At 40.8% G+C, this 13962-nt stretch overlaps 1 long non-coding RNA gene across 3 annotated transcripts; it reads right to left on the reverse strand.

Annotated features, from left to right (window-relative positions):
- Window positions 1–285: 285 nt before the first annotated feature.
- LOC104685432 lies at window positions 286–13957 on the reverse strand. Of its 3 annotated transcripts, XR_005604321.1 has the most exons (5): window positions 13710–13957; window positions 8051–8199; window positions 5576–5696; window positions 4607–4750; window positions 286–3327 (listed from the first exon to the last, which is right to left on the reverse strand). It is a non-coding gene; the product is annotated as an uncharacterized LOC104685432 (long non-coding RNA). The 3 variants fall into 3 exon arrangements; XR_005604320.1 differs by having other exon boundaries at window positions 286–4750; XR_005604322.1 differs by lacking the exon at window positions 8051–8199 and having other exon boundaries at window positions 286–4750.
- Between the last annotated feature and the right edge of the window lie 5 nt (window positions 13958–13962).

The following is a 13962-nucleotide window of genomic DNA, read 5'->3' on the forward strand; positions in this document are numbered from 1 at the left end:
CTAGTTTTTAGCTTTTTTCCTCCCTTAATAATTCCATTTTGTACAGGGTGCTAGCTGTGCAGGTTAATTTTTTTTAGCCCTTTTGTTCAAAGTAAGGACTTCAGTTTTATTAAGAAAATTACCTTAAATCTGTACTTTGTATAGAATTTATATTAAACTCATTTTGACTTCTTTGTTGTTATTTCTTCATAAGTAATCATGCAAGAGACATTGAGAAAAATGCAGAGGAAGATCGACACTTCAGTAACTTAAGCACTTTATTAAAGCAAGAGAAATATGCACCTTTACTGTCATTTTATACCTATCTGATAATGTAGAATGACAGGAGAGCCCAGAAGGGAGAAGGGGGAATGGCTCCTGCCTAGTGCTTCTACAACCTCCCCTGTTAATGTGCAGAAAATCCTGCTTAGCCTCAGTAGCTCTTGGCAGAACATGGTCATTGCAGAGGCCTCTTCAGTGAACTTAGGTCTTGTATTTTAGTAGTACTAGGGTAGGCCAGGTAGGTTTGTTTCATGGGGCCACCAAAAATATTTCTCCAGTGGTAGGAAAAAAGAATTCTCTCTCTTGCTTTTTTTTGCTGTTTAAGCACTGGGCTTAGAGAGCCACGAATGACAGGAGGCCAAACACAGAGTCCATTGTCTTTTTTTTTTTTTTTTTTTTTTTTTTTTGTCCAAAGCACCATTTAAACTGAAATTTTCCAAAAGGAAACACATAAAATGAGGCTGAGACAGGTTCCTGGCAGGGGTATTTTCAATTCAATTTGTTCGAGTCTGATAAGGTTATAAACAACAAAAAACAACATTCCCCTTGACTAACAGAGTTAGTCAACCTTAATATCAGACACTCAACTAACTTTGCTCATAATTGTAATAAGGAACTACTGACTGCCAGACTATTACATTTTTGCCCATAATAGTAAGTTATAATAGATAATTACAGGTATCAAGATGGGCAGCTGTTTCTTTGAATGAATATTCCCCTTTCATTTTTTTAAATTTAGGTAAGATACGAAAAATGTTAAAAATGAGTAGTCATTCATTATATAAAGCAGCAGATGAGCGGTAGGTGGAGGAATGGTTGCTTGTTCCTACTCCTAAGCAAACACACATACAGCTTCATTTTTTAAATTAATTTTATTTTGATGGCAAAAAAGGGGATCTCTAATGACACAGAGTTTCAACTGGTAAATCTTCTTTGCAGTTTTTCTCTTTAATCTCTGAAAGCTGATGTAGTTCCTTCCAATTGCCCACAGCATCAGCTTTATTCTCTTGAAAGAACTTGCTCTCTTTTTAGTTTTCCTTTAATGTTTTGAGCCCTTACCAGAAATGGTAATCTTCTTAAGGTGTTGGCAGGAGCCACAGAATGCACCAAAACCAAAGCTCATATCTAACAAAGTATCCTATTATCAGGACCACCCAAGTGACTCAGGTTTGTCACAGACACAGTATACTCCTTTATATGATTTTCTAAAACTAGAAAGGAGAGAAAATTTGGGAGGTTGATTAGTCAGGTTAGAAAAAGGTTATGAAGATCACTCTACCTAAATAACAACAGTCTTTTAGTTATTTTGAAATACATTCAGGTCTATTTATTATCACAGCTAGCCAGTGTATCAGGGTTATTTGATTTAATGCAGACATTCTGGTTCTGGGTCCCACACCTTATGTTGAGGAACTTCCCATGGTAATTTAAAACCAACCTTTTCCCAAACTCCCCTCTTTCTGCAAGCTGGCACTGGATCCCATGGAGATAAAAACAGCAGGGGAGCTGAGAGATGCTACTGCACCTCTTGGTTATAAACTTTCCCTCTGACCACGATTTTGCAAGCTGAAGCCTTGATGTAGTGCAACACACTGTCCAGACTGAGCCATGGAAACCTCTAGCTGTTACCCCACGATGGGATGGACAGAGCAGAGCATTCCCTAGGAACTGGTCTGGGGATGGCTGGTCTGTCCTGCAGTAAGAGCCCAAAAATCAGATGTGACTGTCAGCCCTACTGCTGATTTCGCTCTGTGAAAGCCCAGAATGGGGATGACTCTGGAAACTCTGAAGCATTTCAATTGTTTCAGCACAGGTTGGGAGTTGCCGTTGTAGCACCTATTGAAAAAACAGTGGTTTGCACCACAAGAGTGGGATGAGACATGGTGATACTTGAGCTAAGTCACCGCTGCTTCCCAGCACAGCTCAGGGTGTTGACTGGTCCTGGAGTAGCTGGCATCCCGCTTAGGGAAAGATCACTTCTTTCACCATCTCGTACAGTAGTGATTATAATCTGCCAGATGAATCTTTCTTTTCCTGGAGCTGAAATCTCTGTGACTGACAAAAGATCATATTTGGAGGCTCCACTCTTCTGAAATTGGCTTATTCTGGAAGTCTGCCAGTGTCACAGCCTGGTAAAGTAGAGGGATCAGAATTACACCTGGCTATTCAGTCAGTCTTGTGAACTGTTGCATCACCGCTGCAGGATGTTACACGCTTTTAAGGAACACCTCTTTACTTTAGTCTTAGTATTGTTTTCAATAATTTCCACATACCTAAGACTGGGAAAAAATATTCACTTCTCAAATCTATTGCACTTTTAAAATCTAAAACTTCTCTGTTCAATAACCATTTGTCCATCTTAGCTGAGGAAGCCAGGAAAAATAAACAACATGAAATCCCAGGAAATAACAGACTGGAGACCCACATAGAAAGATTAGATGACAACAGTTATTCATTCATGCCTTGTGAGACAAATAAAACAACTTTATGTTCATTTCCTCCCCACACCTCCACCCTTTTCTAAGGTTAACAGAAAGGATTCCTTCAGTACACAAGTTATTTTAAGATCTTGAACAACTTAGAGATCTAACATCTTTTTCCATGTGTATAAATAACCCCACCTGTTGCAGTATCATATATATGTGATCTTTAAAATAGATACAAGTAAAAAATAGTGGTATACATTTCAGTCTAAAAGTGATTCTAGGAACAAAGCAGACATGACATGCAGGCTTTTCCTCTTTCAAAAAGACAAAGGGGATTCTTCAGTCTGAGGTGGATTTTCCAGAGTCGAAAACCTATCATACACTCATCAACATTTTAAAAGTTACTGGAAATTGAAAATAATAGAAATTTTCCTTGGCCAAGCTGCTGAAGTTCCCAGACAATGTTGTGTCACTGCACATAGTAAGGGTTGCCAAAGCGGTGCCAGGGATGTATCAAATTTGTTTCATCTTCACAAATTCATGTGTCTCCTTTTTACTGTTGCATCTGAAACAATCACAGTCCTCCAGGAGTTAACGAAGTGCTTTTCCCCCATTTTCCAATAGAGATCTGAGACACAAACTGAGAAAACTCCAAGTTATTTTGTGATAAAGTCAGCACAAAACACGAGAAGACACAGCATCTGTGTCAAACTTTGCAGGCTGTTCCCAACTACAGAGGAACAGTCATACTGCAGATAAGAAAGAGAACTGAGACTAAGCGTCGTGCAAATTGTTCCCAGTGAACTAAAAATCCATGGTGCAAAGGTGGTTATTTTTAAAGTTATATTTTGGCTTCTTTGTTTGGCGGTCATATGACATTTTCAGCACCTAGAAATCCTTCGCTTATGACAGTGTCTGAATGAAATGTTGTTACTGACGTAACAATTATCTCCTCACCCCATAGCTTTCAAGTTATGACTTAATGTTGAGAAAACTGTGGGCTAAGTGAGTGAATAACTTCAGTACCTTCAAAGGATGTGGTTAGAATATATAGTCTGCAGGGGTGGGAAGAGTTTTCCTTTGCAGTTGGTAGAGCAGCAACAACAGAGTGTCTTTCAATTGCTTCTGTATTGCAGCTCAGGGCTTTTAGCCCCTGTCTGCTGCACCCACACACGATCTGGTGCAGTCACTTAAAAAGCATATAGCAACCTCTCAGCTCAAGGAGTCCTTTCAAAGCAAGCTTCAGTCACCCAGGGGGCCAGCAATCTGTAGAGGCTGCTTTTTCTATCCCTGAGATGGAGTATCACATTGGCTCTGCTGCATTGGGACCACCCTATGCCCATGGTGAAATAGGATTTACTTTTCATTAATTTTGTTACTATAAAAAATTCCTGTAGGATATTCTGTAGTTAGAGCACTGAATCATTTCTGAAACTTCCTATTCAAATATTTGTTTTATATGGCAATGGTATTAGTAATGTGCAAGTTTTATGCACTGCTATTTCCTCCCACACCCATTGAAAACTAACAAGAGCCAGCCTGTCAAAATAAGCATGTGAATTATAGATCAGCTATAACATGCTTCAAATAGCCAGTGTTCCAGCCTAGGTGATACTATATAACTCTGCTTTCTCTCTGCTTGCAAAACTGCACAGTCTACAATTCACCAAAGAAAGCCTACAAACTGAAGTCTGGAATTATCCCATCTCATTGCAGATACTTAAATCAGGTGCTTAACAATAGAAAATGTTAACCTATTGTTGTCAGAAAGAGACAGAAAACTTCCTTTCAGCTCACCTAGTATTTAACTTATCCTTAAGGAGAGCCATTGCTGGCTACTGACAGAGCCTAAGGTGACTCTGATTTCCACTTAGGTGCTTACATACTTCATTTTCAAGAACAAAAGGAGACAAGGATACCTCTGAATCTCCAAAAAGCTTGCAGGAAGGCTGAGCTCACTCTTTCTAGTCCAGCCTTTTTTTTCACAGACTGCATCCCCTTGGAGGTGGGCTCTGGCATTACTCTGTGTTGCCAGCTGCTCTCAATATTGAACGTATATTGTCCTGTAGGCAATATTCAAAATGATCAGGAAATGGGAGTAAGTAATGTGCCTGCATTCTTTGCTCACATGGGGTAATAAAAAGGAAAACTGACTCTGAGGAGATGCACAGGGGCCTTATGCTACAGAACGACTGGGTAATAAAATGGCAGAGAAAATCCAACATTGATAAATGCAAAGCAGTTCACAAGAGGGAAAATAACCTGAATTGCGTGACCCAACAATGGACACTGATCATGGAGGGGATACAGAAACACTGGAATCATTAATACAGCCATAGGCACAGACTGTCACATTCAGCATAGCAATTGGTAGTGATCAGAAATGCAAGTCAGTACCAACAACTATTAGAAAGAAACACAGAACAAACAGTGTGTCACTATAAATCTACACAGTTGCTGTATTCTGAATATTGAGAAGGATTCCGGTTTCCCATCCCAAAGGTTATCACAGAAGCAGAAAAGCAACAGTGAAATGAGATCTTTTATAAAAGGAATTATTAAACAGACTGAGATGTTTCAGCTGGGAAAAGCGATGGGATGTAATATACAGCTTATAAAATCATGAATGAGAAGGAGAAAGTAAGTACAGAATTACTGTTTGCTATTTCTTCTAACACAGCAACAAGGGGGTATCAAATGAAATTAGGACGTTTGAACGACACAAGTTCAAACAAAGAGTAACTTCTTCATATATACAATTAAGTTATAGAATGCATGGCCAGAGGATGCTGCAGTTTCTAAGAGCACATGAGGGCTCAAAAGCAAATCAGAAGGATTTGCTGTACAGAAATCCACTGATGGCCATCAAATAGAAAGGCACTACTGACTTTGTTCAGCAAGCAAGTGGGCTGCAAGTCATTGGGAGAGGAGCTGGAGAGACCGCTCTGAGGCTGTGCGATTATGTGCTTGCACTGTTCATGTCTTCTGCCATGGACATTCGCTGTTGCCCTGTGTGTGAGAGAAGACACTGTGTGAGATGTACAACTGGTCTGACTTTGTACAATTGTTTTATGGTTTTAGTGTACCTACAAAACTGCTTGAAGAGAAGAAAACCTTATTTTAGGTAAGATCATATATCTTTTTGTCTGGTCAATGTCATCACTTAAGTAAATGGAGGGTAAAAAAATGCCCATGGAAATCCAATCAGGAAGCACTTTGCAAACAAAGAGGCACAGGCTGGTGCCTGCAGAGCTGCTACTCTTCATGCTCCATGGGACCTGAAAGAGACCTCTGCTACATTCAGGCAGAGCACAGATGCAGAAGGACAATGAAATGATCTTTTTTTTTTCTTCTCTAGATAGGGGCAGATCTGATGCTTATCATTTAAAGACTGTGACACACCTGCACAGCAGCAGCACAGAACTGCCAGAATCAAGACAGTAACTCTCTCTGGCTAATGTTCTGGTGATACCCAGGCCAGCACTCAACGAAAACTCTTTGATTTCAGTCCTCTCACAGACTTCAGTCTTCAGTGCCAGCAGCATGGTTACACTGATAGCATAGCATGAAGCAAGGCTTTGTTCCAAACAACACAGAATTGGCTCATCTAACCAGCCCTACCTCTGGGTGTAGGGTGACCTTCACGATTAGCCTTTTAAAAGCCTTTCACTATATATGGCACTTTCAGTCTTGGCAAGATAAATCTGAAGGGGGAGCAAAGGGATGTCTCATGATGCAAGTACTAAGGCATTCTTGGATTTTCAAGAAAAAATACACAAAACAACTTCCTGACTCAAAAAGAGCTGTATCTGGCATGGGAAACTTCTACATTAGGCCTCATCCTGACAGGGAAGTATTAATCACAAAATTTAGAGGTTTTTTAGGTGGAAGTCATAATGACTTTGTTGCAATGACTTTGTTTTCTGTGCTTTTAAAATGCAATTTACATTTTACATGCAAGCAGGATACAGTCCTAACCAGTAAAATTTATATCATTGCCCTGAAAGATCCGGTTCTACAAAGCTAAAAAAAAATTAAGAGATGTATCAGCCATCCTGGAGGAGAAAATTTAAACCAACAAAAATGTGAATAATAATTTACAGCAACTTAGAAAAATTTCATTAGATCTTCAAAAAGGCACAATTGAGAGAGATGCACACTGGTTAAAACCAATATTCATCTGAGGGAGGACTGGAAGAAAGTTAATATTTTGCCAATACTTCTGTAGACAAAATAGGGCAACCAGGTAATTATAGGCCTGTCAGTTTGATGTCTATTCCAGGCATAGTGATGGAGTTGCTGATAGGAAAGTCAATTAATAAAGTATTAAAACAGTGCAATTTAATTAATGGCAATCAACACAGATTAATGGAAGAAAGATCTTATCAAATTAATGTGCTATTTTTATAAGACTACAAATTTGGTGGATAAAAGGAATTGTGGTAATATTTTATACTCTGACTTTGGATGCATTTGCCATACAGTACTATGAGTGATTCTGATGGAAATTAGAACTAACATGATGAACTCTCCTAGACAACCAACTTGTTTTAAAGCTGGTTAGCATGGGATCCAGCAGCCTAACCTGAAGTGGGGCTTAGAGAGTGGGTTCTGCAGGGACTGCTTATAAGCCCTGTGTTAATTAACAATGATTCCAGCAATACAGAAGGAAGCAGTGCCTTTGCTAATACTACTTTTCAAGGAACCAAAATTTGGAAGCAGGCAGAAGTGAGCAATGCCTTTTTGGCATTGCTTGAGGAGCAGGTGCAAAAGAAATACCAGGTGTTTCCATGTCACCCAACATAAAGGATCTACTTAAGAACAAGTATCTCAGGTCGTACTTCACATAAGAGTTCTTCTTTGGGAAGCTGAGACAGAAGAACAAACTGTGGGTCCTGAGAGACTCCCACATGAGCCCCAAATCACGTTGCCAAGAAGGCCAGTGCAATCTTTTTCTGTGTGCAGAGATGCTATCCATCAAAGGGCAGCAAAGGGCTTCTGTTACTTCTGCATTTGACATCGATAAAGGTATTGGAGTAATGTCCGTCCTGGTATCAGCAGCTCAGGAAGGATGTTGGCAAATTGGAGGTAGTTCAGAGGAGAACCACAAGAATATGATTTTAAAAATTGGCAGTAAAATGGAATGACTCTACAGGGTAAGTCTATTTAGATTTAGTATATCAAAGCAAAAGCTAAGGAGTAACTTGATTATGGTTTTTAAGTGCTTTCATGTGGAATGGACACTGCCTAATAGGGGAGGTTTTGCTCTGGTATAAAAATCTACAAGGAAGTCAAATGGAAAGTTGAAGGCACATCATTTCAGTTACATTAAGGATAGGCAACTACTGCAAACCTACCATTACCTGTGATAAAGCTGGATGTCTTTTCTATGTAGTCCATCTCAAGTCCTGCTCTTGTTCAACTGGAATCTGTTCCAGGCAAGTTAATGACCCATGCTGAAGAGTCAGAAATGGTCTTAAGGTTGTTTATCCCTTTACATCTGTGAATGGAGCTGTAACATATATTTTTAAGTAAATAAAAAAAAAAAGATGTTTTTGAGTGAAGAATGAGATCCAGATTTAGCTAATGGGAGTTTCTTGTCTATGTCAAGAGGGACTTTGTGAATGATGGGGGTGGTGTTTCTTCCTAGCTCTGCTTTGGGAGGCTGCTTATTTTTCACTGCTACCCAAAAAGCTGGCAACTCAATGGATTACAATGAGGTTCTGGAGAACAGCTCCTAGAAGCACATCCAGTTGTCATGTTTCCATCTCACATTCGCCTCCACCAGCATCATGCTGATGGGTGCAACTGAGGAAGCAAAACCTGCTTACGAGGAATTTGGTTCAGGTCATGCACTTGTCTGGAAAACAACTTCCCAAGGAAACTTATTCCTCAAGTGAAAAATGAGTGTTATACATGCCTAAAAGAAAAGAGACCTTAATGGCAACTGGTTGGAGTATGTTCAATCTTAAAAGGTTAGGAATAACTAGTCACAGCATTTCATATCTTCTCTTGCATATAAAGGTTTCCCTGGAATGTGCAAACATAGCACTTTTCTTCCTGATCTTACATCCATGGCTGTGCTCTACTCACCTGGTCCATTACAAAAGAAATAAAAAGAAATATGCTCCCCCCTGGCCCCCTTTTCTTTCTCTTAGCAATACCAATATAACTTAAAATGTGGAAAATATAAAATGAATGGCACTTATGTCCGACCAGTGAGGGAGTGCTTTTCCTCAGGTTATTTCATAAAGCTAAAAGAGGGGGATGTTCAGAAGAGAATTCTACCATGTAAGATTGATTTCAATTAGCAAGGGATAACATTGGTATGGATATACATAACACAACCACTTTTTAATTTCTGGGAATGGTGCCATCTGTGAATAATGAGAGTTAGTGGTAACAGAGAAATGTAAGGTCTTACTGTGGGAGCCAACAGCCCACAGACTTGACAGTCAGATTTGGAGGGCAGTGTTGTGATTTAGAAGGTCAATTTGCTTTTGCTAATGCTGAAACCCATCAGCAATGCATTCAACATACAGAGATTTGTAAACTACCAGGAATGATTAGGCTGGGAGTGTATTGCGGTCATCACCTGGGGATAAAATACTATTGCTTGGAAATATTTAATACTTAACTGGGATCCAGAACCAGAGAGAAAGATCACTGACTCTTGAGCTGAGGACTGCTTTGCTTCCTAGGCAGAACATTCTTCTATACATAGAAATTTGTTCTGAAGACAACTAAGACACTTTTTGGGTCCCAGATTAATAAACATGTAATGGCAAACCTCAAAGAACTTTGGTTAATAGCTTTTTTCTTCACAATTATTGTACACTATAACAAGGCAGTTTGCAGAAATGTTGGACCTGCTTCTCTCTACCTCATTTAACTGGCTTCTGTACATAAATTATATTTTAGAGTGGTTTTTTATTTTTTATTGCACTGCAGTCAGTTGTAAATCTTGCATTGAGTTATTCAATAACACCTTTTCTTTTTGTTGTCTAAGTGAAGAATGAAGCCTAAGGCTTGATTCTGATTGCAGATATGGCACATTGGTATTTATCCTTACATACTTTATTGTATCCTTATTTCACACACACGTAAGCCCCACACGTGCAGTTCATGCAAATGGGTACATTTCTTGTCAAGTTACCTCTTGACAGCAGCTCATTTAGAAAAAAAAATGGATTCACATACCAAAAGTCAAAATCATGAGATTTTTTAAAGAAGAGATGCTTGTCTCCATGTCTTTGAACTGCCTTGTCGATGCAGGGAGAAAAGACTTGTCCCTTTACTGTCCCATGATTTATCAATTTCCTTGGCTTTCCTTACTAACATATTAGAATTATAGTGTAAATGATAAGCAAAAACAACTACAAAAAATAGAAAAACGTATTCAAGTTGGCATGGGGATCCAGCCTTGACAACTGGTGGGGAGGTACTTGCAAGCATATTTTGAGCTATCTACTTGGATTAATTTTGCTGAAATAAGACTGTCTTCTCAATATGACAGTTCTCAGCACTTAATAGTTGTTTAATGTTCCCAGTAGGCTCAGCTCTGCACTTCGTAAATCAGCAAAAAAATAAAATTAAGGTCTTTCTTTTACCACTTCAAAAATTATTATCCTTTTTGTTCTAGCTTGTGTTTGTACACTGATAATATATTTTCTGTAAAGGGACAAGGAGCAGACTGACCTGGAAAAGGAAGTCTTTTAAATGTAGAACTGTCTTTGATCACTCACAAAGTTGTGTTCTGATCTAAGCTCATTGACATCAATGGAAGAAAGACTGCTATTGGCTGGGAGGGGAGGGTTGGCTCCTGTCCACACAGAGTCCATACTTGCAAAAGCAGATGTTAAAAGATAAAACAGATTGAAAATCAGAGTTACAGGAAAAGATACCTTTCTTTGCACAAGCTCAGATTTATGACACACTTTTCACTTGGTAATTTTTTCTTAGTCCAGGAAACTCCTATTTCTATACCTGTTTTTGCTGTTTACCTGCAGATAAACCTTGGATATAGAATAGGGGAGAGTTTGGTGGATGATTTCCATAGCATGAAAATGTAAGGCCTTCTCCATAGACTCTTCTGGGATACTTAAAATAGGGAAAAGGCTCCAGGGAAAACATCCCCCCCACACATCCTTGCCTCCCCCCCTCTCTCTGCCTTCCCCTCCTGCAGCTGCATTTCCTGCAGAAAGAGCAAGGAACTCAGCACTATAGTACTGGACAACATCATCAAAGAAGTAGATAATTGTAGGATCTGCTTAAAAGATAAAGAAACTTCTATTTGATTGTCTCTCTTGGTGACAGTTTCCAGACAAGGTAGATCAGCACGATGAAGTCCGAAGAGCAAAAGTTGGTCAGTAAACAGTCCTAAAAGGAATCCTTCCTAACTAACGTCATTCTGATGTGTCTCCAGAAAGATCATGCAGAGATATGATAGTTTTGTCATATGCCAGTCTGCTGGCTACTTCTTTGGTAGGTGCCATTGATTCAGTAACTGTTTTATAATACATACTCAGAAAGTTTCTCTCATTCAATTGAATGAGAAAATACAAGGAAACAATATTTGCCACTACCAACACAGTTTATTTCAAACAGGAGTTTCTAAGTATTGCAAACATGACACTTAAGCTTGGACCAGCCAATGGCATCCCTTTAGCCCTGACATTCTGGCTGATGTGTTTCAAGTCACATCTCTCTCATTTGGTTAAGCACCACAGCTATGGGAGACTGGCCTCAGTTAGGCAAAACTTCAATGCTGACTCGGTATTCAGACTTTGATCTGACTTTTATGATCTCATTAGTTTTCACATCTCACATGTTATAATTTGATCTTCCTCTACAACCTCAGCTGACTGACACAGACTTAGACTAAAATAAGGGGCACAGAATTATGTACACCTAATGTCTCTATGAGGCACGTAAAGGGGTTTTCTCATTCAGAGCTTATTATTTTAACACTGGACTAAAATGGCAGTATCTTCATTGACATATCTGAGAGCAAAAGCAAAGTTTACGAAGTGTTAGGTTTGGGGAGGGATTCCATAGCAAAGGGAGTGAAATGATTAAAATATTCTGAAGGAGCAAAACTCATCCGATGCATAGGTAACTGTGTCATTCCACACTACATGTATCCTTCTATGCCTTATAGTGTAGATTTAATTCAGAACCCAAAATTTACAATCTCTTAATTCCAAATTTGAATATTGAATCCCTTCTTCAGATTTAGATCCTGATTCTGATAAAAATCAGGAGTTTTCAACCAGGATGAATTAGACTTTTCATCCCTTTCTCCTTTCACTCTTTTCCCTTGTTGCTCCTTTCTCCTGTTGGGCTTGAAGGCTCTGGGTAGCCTTTCCAGAGCTGCTAGGGACTGTGGCTCCAGCTGATGCTGGGTAACCAGAAAGTTAAACAGAAAACATTTATTTACAGAACAAAGGTTGATGCAAGAGCCTAGGTCTTTGTCATAGTCAGAAGGAGTATGCAGGGGTAGAGGAAGGGAGAAATTGTGCAAAAAGCCATCTACTAAGAAAAGAATGTTTGATTTGGATCACAGGATGTGATACTGGCGAATATATTGCATAACTTTATGGCTTGTCCTTATTTGCAATGATTCAGTATCCGGCACTGCTCATCTCATTTCTAAAAATGGTATTGAAAAGTTACAAAGTATTCAGAGGTGATGGGAATAAGTGAGGAAAGGCAGGAAAAGCACCCTTTCATTTTACAGCAAATAGCAAACACTGGGTCTGCAGGCTGTCCTGTGGGTTGTTGCACATCATTGGGTCTATGTCCTTCCTCACTACCCAAGTGACATTCGCCAGGTCAAATCTCCTCTGTTGCCAGAAGCTCGTCTTCTCCACGCCAAATTTAAGATCATGACAACTGTCTTCTCATGGTATTTATCTTATAACTGCAAAACAGGGCATGTACAGCTCCTAGAGTGGAGAACGAGACATGAGGCAGGTGCAATGCTATGGAGAGAGCCATTTCTGAAGCCTTCCGTCAAGACTAGACCCTGACTGAAGCATCCCTAGTCTCTTTGGAGCCCTGTTCAGAGATGATTTCTCTTTGTCTCAAAGCAGGCACCTTTGGGACTGACTCCTCCTTTGGTTATTTCATTATTGTCATACTCACTTCTTTCTACCCCCTGAAAACACCCAAACTCGCAGGTGTTCACCCCAAAACAAGCCTTCTCCCATTTCTGATCCTCCCCTGTGCTGATGTGGGGAAAGGAAACGCAAAGACATGGACAGTCCCTTGGCATTACCCTGCAAAGGCTGCAGCTCTGGGACAGAGCTGTGCTCTCCCCGCAGCCCTGTTCTCTTCTTACTGTCGGCTCGGCTTTTTTTTCCCCCCTTTTTGGGGGGGAGAGGCGGGGCGGGGGGGGAAGTGGGGGAAGAGGTATGAGTATTTGGTTTGGTTGGGTTTTTTTCGGTCGTTGTTTGAAAGACATTCACCACCAACACCCAGACAAAAACTAGGGAGAATATGTCAGGCTCATTAGGAGTTCAGGGAACCGCTCATCAAGCTTCAATATATATCCAAACTCCTGTTATATAAACAAAAGGGGACCGATTAAAAAAAAAACAACCGACAGCCCGCAGTGGTGCTGGGCGGAGACAGACCGACCTCATTCACGGCTTTCTCTGTAAAAGGGTTTACGTTTTCCCCGTCTTCCCTTCCCCCCCACACCCTCCTTCCCCCCCCCCCCCCCCGGTTTTAATTTTGGGACGGATTAAAACAAGTCTGGAGTCGGGAGAACTCCTCCCACCCGACAGCACCGGGGCACAACTGCCTGTACTCCCCTAAGTATGCGGGGCCCCGCGCTGCCCGGAAAAAAACGATTGCTTCATTGAGAAAAAAAGCCGGCCAGCACATGCGATACCGCACCGGCCCCGGGCCCGGCAGCGGGGCGGACTCTGCTCTTAGGGGCGCTTAAGCCATTATTATTACTGTTATTAATAATAATAATAATTTTATTTGATATTAAAATTAATAACAACGTCTCACCCCCAGCCGCAAGGGCAATCCCCCGAGAGGCTGGACCTGCCGGAGCTCTGTCAGCCGGGGAGCCGCGGCCAGCATCCCACCGCTGCACAGCGCTGCTCACACTGGTGGACGCACAGGCACACCGGCGCACACCGGCACACCCTCGGGGCCCCGACCCGGCGGGCCGCCCCCGAGCCCCCGGCACGGCTCAGCAGGGCTGCGGAAGGACGTCTCACCTTGTTTACCCGAGCGCGGCCGGCGCGGGGGGAGGCGG

The sequence above is a fragment of the Corvus cornix genome, chromosome 3 (genome assembly GCF_000738735.6).
Source record: "Corvus cornix cornix isolate S_Up_H32 chromosome 3, ASM73873v5, whole genome shotgun sequence".
Taxonomy (NCBI): Eukaryota; Metazoa; Chordata; class Aves; order Passeriformes; family Corvidae; genus Corvus; species Corvus cornix.